This window comes from Lynx rufus, unplaced genomic scaffold (assembly GCF_022079265.1).
Source record: "Lynx rufus isolate CCGP_SWC_20201006 ecotype Redwood Valley unplaced genomic scaffold, mLynRuf1.p SCAF_16, whole genome shotgun sequence".
Taxonomy (NCBI): Eukaryota; Metazoa; Chordata; class Mammalia; order Carnivora; family Felidae; genus Lynx; species Lynx rufus.
The window spans coordinates 31866277-31873843 of record NW_025814830.1 but is presented as its reverse complement, the minus strand read 5'-3'; the positions used below and the strand labels follow the sequence as shown (position 1 = coordinate 31873843).

The 7567-nt window shown below is 37.8% G+C and overlaps 1 pseudogene; it reads left to right on the top strand.

The window, feature by feature from the left end:
• Positions 1 to 878: 878 nt before the first annotated feature.
• Positions 879 to 1667, top strand: LOC124511610 (60S ribosomal protein L7a-like; annotated as a pseudogene).
• Positions 1668 to 7567: the final 5900 nt, after the last annotated feature.

Genomic DNA, 7567 nt, shown 5'->3' with positions numbered 1-7567 from the left:
CATATATAATATTTTATGTATATTTAGTGAGTTTTGTGATTATGTATACATATATGTATACACATATGTATACATACATGTATACATGTATATACATATGTATATATACATATATGTATACATGTATATGCATATGTATATATACATATATACATATATAATATGTATATGTGTATATGTGTGTGTATATACATACATATATATGTATATGTGTGTGTATATACATACATATATATGTATATGTGTGTGTGTGTGTGTGTGTATATATATATATATATCCTACCTGAGCCAATCTGAACATACTGTCTGTTATGCACATTTGGACCCTTTATTTCCATGAAGAAATAACATTAATAAGAATAAGAAGATGCTATCAGGTTTCCATTACTGACATCTGTAATCACATGCTAGCTCTAGCTTCCTAAATAGTCAACATACTAAAGGCTTATGCTACATCTAATAACAGTCACTTAGACCCAGGAATAGTCTTCTGGTTTAAATCACAAAAACTCTTCATGTTAAGAGAAAGAGAAACAAACAAAAAAGAGGTTGGTGGTATTTCTAATTCTAATCTGTCTTTGCTATGTATTAATCTTTCATCATACTCTAAAGCAAGAACAAATCATTATTGAAATGGGTGAAAACCTTGGAAGAGTTCTGTTAGATAATATAGTAAAAACACCCTCAATAAGTATTTCTTCTGAGTCATTTATACAATACATATTTTCTAACGACTGCCCTGTCCCATTCAAGATGCAGCTTCTGAGAATGCATTGGGGTATAAGACTTGTATTCTCTTTTGGATCCATGCAAACAAATAATTAAATGTTACTGCCAGGAAAATTCTCTTTTCCTTCTCTCTTCTCCAGCCATCCGAGATGCCTAAAGGAAAAATGGCTATGGGGAAAAAGGTGGCCCCAGCCCTTGCTGTTATGAAGAAGCAGGAAGCCAAGAAGGTGGTCAATCCCCTGTTTGAGAAAAGACCCAAGAATGCTGGCATCAGACAGGACATTCAGCCCAAAAGGGACTTCACCCACTTTATCAGATCACCCCACTATATCTGGCTGCAGTGGCAAAGGGCTATTCTCTATAAATGCCTAAACATGCCTCCTGCGATTAACCAGTTCACCCTGGCCGTGGACCACCAAACAGATACTCAACTGCTTACTCTGGCCCACAAACACAGACCAGAGACAAAGCAAGAGAAGAAGCAAAGACTGTTGGCCTGGGCTGAGAAGAAAGCTGCCAGCAAAGAGGATGTCCCCATTAAGAGGCCACCTGTCCTTTGAGCTGGGTTTATTATTGTCACCATCTTGGTAGAAAACAAGAAGGCTCAGCTGGTAGTGATTGCACATGATGTGGATCCCATTGAGGGGCTGTCTTGCTGCCTGCCCTGTGGGGTTCCCTACTGCATTATCAAGGGGAAGGCCAGGCTGGGGCATCCGGTTCACAGGAAGACCTGCACCACTGTTGCCTTCACACAGATTAATCTGGAAGACAAAGGAGGTCTGGCTAAGCAGATGGAAGCCATCAGGACCAATTACAATGACAGATAAGGTGAGATCCACGGTCACTGGGGAGGCAACGTCCTGGGTCCGAAGCCGGTGTCTTGTATCACCAAGTGGGAAAAGACAAAGGCTAAAGAACTGGTCATGCGACTGGGCTAAGTGTACACCATCCAATTTTCTGTACATAAAAGTAATACAAAATTCTCTTTCAAAAAAAAATTCCATTGCCAGAATAATAGTATGGATGCAAACAAACTAACATGACATTACAGAAGAAAAAATAAATGACTCTGCTCTGGGGAGAGTCAGGAAAGGCTAATAGGAAGTTGACAATTGAGGATGAACAGGAGTATTTTAGGTTCATGTGTAGAGGAGAATAGGAAGGGATGAATGCAAAGTGGGGAGGCTGGAGAATCCTGGTGGGTTTAATTACAAGTTGTCCAACCATGAGGGAAAAGGAGAGCGGGAGTGGAGAGTAAGAGCTAATGCAATTTCTATTCCTGTGTACCTACTGCATATATATAGTGCTTCAGACAAAAAAAAAAAATTCTTAAAAGTCAAACTGTTATTACTTTTGGTAAAGATGATTGGACTCTTCCAAGCTGGAAAAGATTCCCAGTTTTTCCTTTTCTTGCTCTCCATTATAGTTGATCTCCTCTCCCAACACAAGCCCCCACACTCCTTCTACAGTACTTGTTATGCAGAAGGCTGAATGATGAAAAGTTATTCAAACAGCACACTACGAGCTAACTATTCCAAGTGTGTCTATTGACTGAAGAGATTTGCATTATGAACTAAGTCAGTGCAAAAAGACAATGGTAAATAGCAGCAAAAACAAAGAAAGAGATCATTGAAATAAAAGAAAAGGCACTACCACCACCATGTATCCATTTCTCCTCAGTTGAAATTTACCCTAGAGGAACCAATATAAACTAATATGAAAATATTGCTTTCATTGTATAAAAGAAATCCATCGGAATGGAATACTAAGTCTGTATCTCCAATAGTCAAACAGGAAAACGAGAGATGTATTCAAGTGCAATACTTCCAGTTTTTGCTGTACACACACTAAAATTCTGGAGATATAAAGATAAACAAGATATAGTCATTGCTTCCAAAGATTTAACAATTCTTAAAGGACACAAATAAGTAATTGCAATGCAAATGGGTCAAGTGTACAAAGAATAATACACAAAATGTCATAGGAGGAATTATCCTACTGTACTTGGTTGATATTATGTGGGGGAGGGAAGATAATTAACCATGAAAATTTAAGAGGTTACATTTAAGCCAGAAGGTTAATAAATGGAAATGTTGATAGGGGTTGCAGAGAATGGGGGAGATGGAATGGCCTGTCAGGAAGAGGGAATAATGTACAAAGTCTCAAGAACATGAAAGAATATAACCACAGCAACTATTTCTGTAATGAGAAGGAAAAGGGATATCTGTGAGACCGATGGAAAGAAGGTATGGGAGTAGGGATGGGAGGTTAAGCTGAAAATACTGCATGGAGCCAGTTTGTAAGGCCTGGTTGCTATATACCAAGAAATTTGCACTGTATCAGATGCTTGAAATGATCAGATTTTCTTTTCAAGAAAACAAAAGTAGGGACAAGGTGAAGCAAAGAGATTTTACTTAGGAAGACCTAGGAAGAAGTTGTTTTGATAATTAGGAGTGGCAGATGCTGGAATCCAAATCAGGGTTTATATTGACTGGGATAATTTTTATAATTCAGTCAAAAAGCAACAATTAAAGAACATTTAATAATGATAAAAGTGCTAAGACTTTCTCCCAGCCTAAAGTACTTTTTTTTTTTAAGTAAACGCAGTAAGGAGCTCCACAGATATCTTGCTTTCAGAAATCCCAAGAATTCCAATATATCCTTAAGACTTTGAACAGTGCCTAGCAAATATCAGGTGTTTGATACTATCTGGAGAATGAGCGAATGGATGAATGAATGAATGAACGAATGAACGAACAAACAATTTTATCTGGCATCTGACTCAGATCAGTTTCCCTAGGAACTAAACTTTAAGGTAGAGATAGGAGTACAGGAGGTGTTTGGGGAAGCACTCTCAGGAAAAACACTTGTAAGAGATCAAAAAAGCAAGGCTGGGCAGAAAAAGATAAGCCACAAAGAAGCTTCAGTTAAACCTGGGGCGGGGTGGGGGGGAGTTCTGCAGGGCTCCACAGTGTTATCCTGTTCTTGTACCCTAGGTCAACTAGTCATTGGATGAAGACCACCCACCTGGGTAAAGAAGTTCTCAGAGAGTGATTCAGCTCTACACTATTGTTAGCAGCCAACCAGCACTAGCCTTTGGAGAAATAAGTACCTCATACTTGATGGGGAGGTGGCTGTGTGTTGTGCACTGGAGTTTCCATTACCTCCCAATTTATAAAGGAGAAAGCAAATGATTGGCTTAATCTAATAGCAGGCAGGGGGCCTCAGGAATCAAAATTGCAGTTCTTCCAGGTTAGGTCCTAGGGCAATACCAAGTGCTTGTAAAGTATGGGCTAAAACGTCATACTTCCCACACTCCATTTGCACATATCCCCAGTCTCCCTAGGCATTAGTTTTCTAACATAGAAATTGAACACAGCAGCAGTGCTTAGCTCACAACACCCCTGAGAAGTAAGATCACATATTTCATGGTGTAGGGCACATAGTGAGCATTCACTAAACGATTAAATAGTAGTAGTATTTAGGAAGCCCTGAGATTACAAGTGTGATTTTCCCCCATTTCTTTCCTGGTTAGCCTGCAGTGAATTATTTTGGGGAATGAAGTCTCAATTATCTGAAGTGCAAAGTTCCCTGGTGTTACGGCCCAGATTTTCTTCTATACAGTCAAACGTCTTCTATAGAATGAACATGAAATAAATATAAATTAATGGCTACAGAGAAAGGGCTAATTCCCCTAACAAGCATGGCTCTCCTGTTCAAGCATGTCACAGGAGCAGGAAGACGTGGGAGCACTTCCCAGACCAGTAAGTTTAAAGAAGTTGCTTAATCTCTCAGAACCTAAGTGTCTTCACTGATAGTAGGACCTTCTTCAAAAGATTGATTTGAAGAGTACATGAAAGAGTATCTACATGTAAAGGGCCAAGCAAACTGGCAGGGGGCACTGGCTATTTAAGGGCTTCAAATTCCAAATAATAAATTCCTTTTTGTTCTTGGTCTCTGTTAGTTTCCAAGGGACCTGGTCCCAGTTCCAGTACTTAATTATTCTCCCTGAGCTGTATGGGCTTATATCCCCAGTGATTCAAAATCAAACAAAGTATCATGAAACCTCTTTAATTTATTATAAAGAGGAGGTGGGTTTTTAATTCAACAAAAAAGGACATAAAAGTTGAATACATTGTATGAAAACAGTTATAATGTGTTGTATTGCCAATAGTTGGAATAATGAACCAAATCATTGGTTTTGCCACGTAAACATCTTTGGACCCTAACCTTGCACATTGCTATGCAGTTGTACTAATTTTAGTACAGTGCTTGAGGCCAAGGGTTAGAACATTACACAACTTACATTCAAACCTAGCTCTGCCACTTTACTAGCTGTGTGATGAATTATTTAAGATCCCTAAGCCTCAGTTACCTTATTTGCAAAGTGAGCATGAATGGTAGGTAGCATCTAATGCATAAGATTTAGTGATGAATAAATAAGATAATGCATGTAAAGCTGCTTAGTGTCGGAGCTGGGATTTGATAACTCTTACCAATATAAGCAGCCACCATTTTTTGTAAATGCTGTATTAGCTTGTTAGGGCTGCTATAACAAAACACCCCAGACTGGGCGGCTTAAACAACAAAAATGTATTTTCTTACTGTTCTGGGCGTTAGAAGTCCAATATCAAGGTATCAGCAGATTTGGTTTCTCCTGAAGATTCTCTCCTTGGCTTGTAAACAGCTGTCTTGTCTCTGTACCTTCTCGTGGTATTTTCTGTGTATGTGTGCATCCCTGGTGTCTCTTCTTATAAGGAGACCAGTCACATCGAATTGGGGGCCCATCAAAATGACCTCACTTTAACTTGTTCATACCTTTAAGATCTTATCCTCAAATACAGGTACATTCTCAGGTACTAGAGGTTGGAACTTCAGTATATGAATTTTGGGGGGGACAAACCCAGCCCTTAACAACCACTTACTATTTGTTATCTACTACATGTCAGACACAAAGCCAGAAGCCACTTTCTCCTGGACTAACCCCAAGTGTGTTCTTAGCTGTACTTCATAAATCCTTTTACTCTCTAAATCAGCTCCTTTCACAGCTTACTTACCCTTATGTTTTTATCAAAATAGAAAGGGTTTTTTTTCCCAATTATTTAAAATACATAATGTATGTTCATTATAAATATTCAGACATTATAAAATGTATAAAGATAAAGGGAAACCTACCAATAACCCTACCATAAAGAAATAACCACTATTTCCAGTTTTGTATATGGCCAGAATTTTTTCTCTGTTCATACATACACGTATTTGTTATTTTCCAGGACCAGGATTATACCCACCTCTGTTCTTATTTCTCTTAAAATGCTTTAGATGATTTTTTCATATCAAGAAATAAAAAAATATGTGTCACAACTTTAATACTACATAGTATTTCATGGTAACTCTGTGAACATTAATTTGTTTGCATTTTTTTTTGCTATTACAAAAAAAAAGTTCATCCTTGTTAAAGTATCTTTGTCCTGATCACTTCTTTCATATACTTTCTTATATAAAAACATAAAAGAAAAATTCTTAGATTTGTTTATACATATTTCCAGATTGCACTCCAGAAAGATGTTCCAATTATACTCCTAAGTGCTAACAGGTTAATATAATTGCCAGAAACGTGCTGATTTTGCATCAACCCTCTTCTACCCCCTGCTTCCCCCAACCATAACCATCCTTTTGAGAAGCCATATAATATTAATCGAACCAATATAATATGGCCCTTTCCACTCCAGTGAAAAGGCTTAAACAGATGATACAATTTGCAAGTAACACATGGAAACATATATCCAAGTGCTAAATTGCATGTAGTACAGATGCTAAGCACCCTGGGAGGCTCAACTTATTTCCTTCTGCTTTTAGTCCCCAGTCAGGGTTGAAATGAAACAGACCCATGAGCTGCAATGTGTTTAATACATTGTACTAAAAGAACATTTAATCTTCTGGCTTAACTTTGGAGACACTGAAGTAAAAATAGCCCCTACCAACCACCTCTCTACTTCCACCTGGTTCCATGATCACCCTTACCCTCTAAACAGCAGCCACATTGGTTTTCTGTATGTTTCTCTAGTATCAAACTCATTGCTAAAGAAAAGGCTTTCCACTTGCTCTCTCTCACCCAAATGCTCTTCTGCCAAGTCATCTCCCAATGGTTTTTTCTCATTATTCAGGTGTTGATGACATTCATCTCACCCATGACATCCTCAGACAAGCCTTTGCTGATGGCCCAATTAAAGGCACCTTCCATCTACTCCATTAACTTTCTTTACAGTACGTACCATGGGTGAGAATTACCTGGCTTATTTTGTACTTGTTTAATTTTGGCCTCTATACATTAAAATGTAAGCTCAACAAGGACAGTAATCTTGGGTATTTTATCGAGCACTGTATAGAATCCTATATTCCTATCTAACATATATAGTATTTCTTAGACTTTAAGAGACGTTTTTCACATTTAAGTATCAAGGTGTGTGTTATACTTAATGTCATTTAGACAGAAATTAAGATAAAATAGACATTGCTTACACATGTTTAAACTTGGTCAGAGCTGCTCATATCGTCATCTCTTCACTGGAATTTGCATACTGTTGAAATTACATCTGTAGAGTTTAATTGCCATGTAAAATATCTTTGAAAATACCATGTTATGATTCAGCATTGAACTGAAAGAGTGAACACACAGAAAGTCATAGAAACAGAGTACCAGTAACAGAACCTATGTTTGACATTAGTCAAAAAAACAAGTGTAGCAAGAGGAATGATCACATTTACATATTTTCCTTTAAAACAAAAAGAAGTACCTTACGGGGCTTATGAAGTTATCCACACAGATTAAGATGTA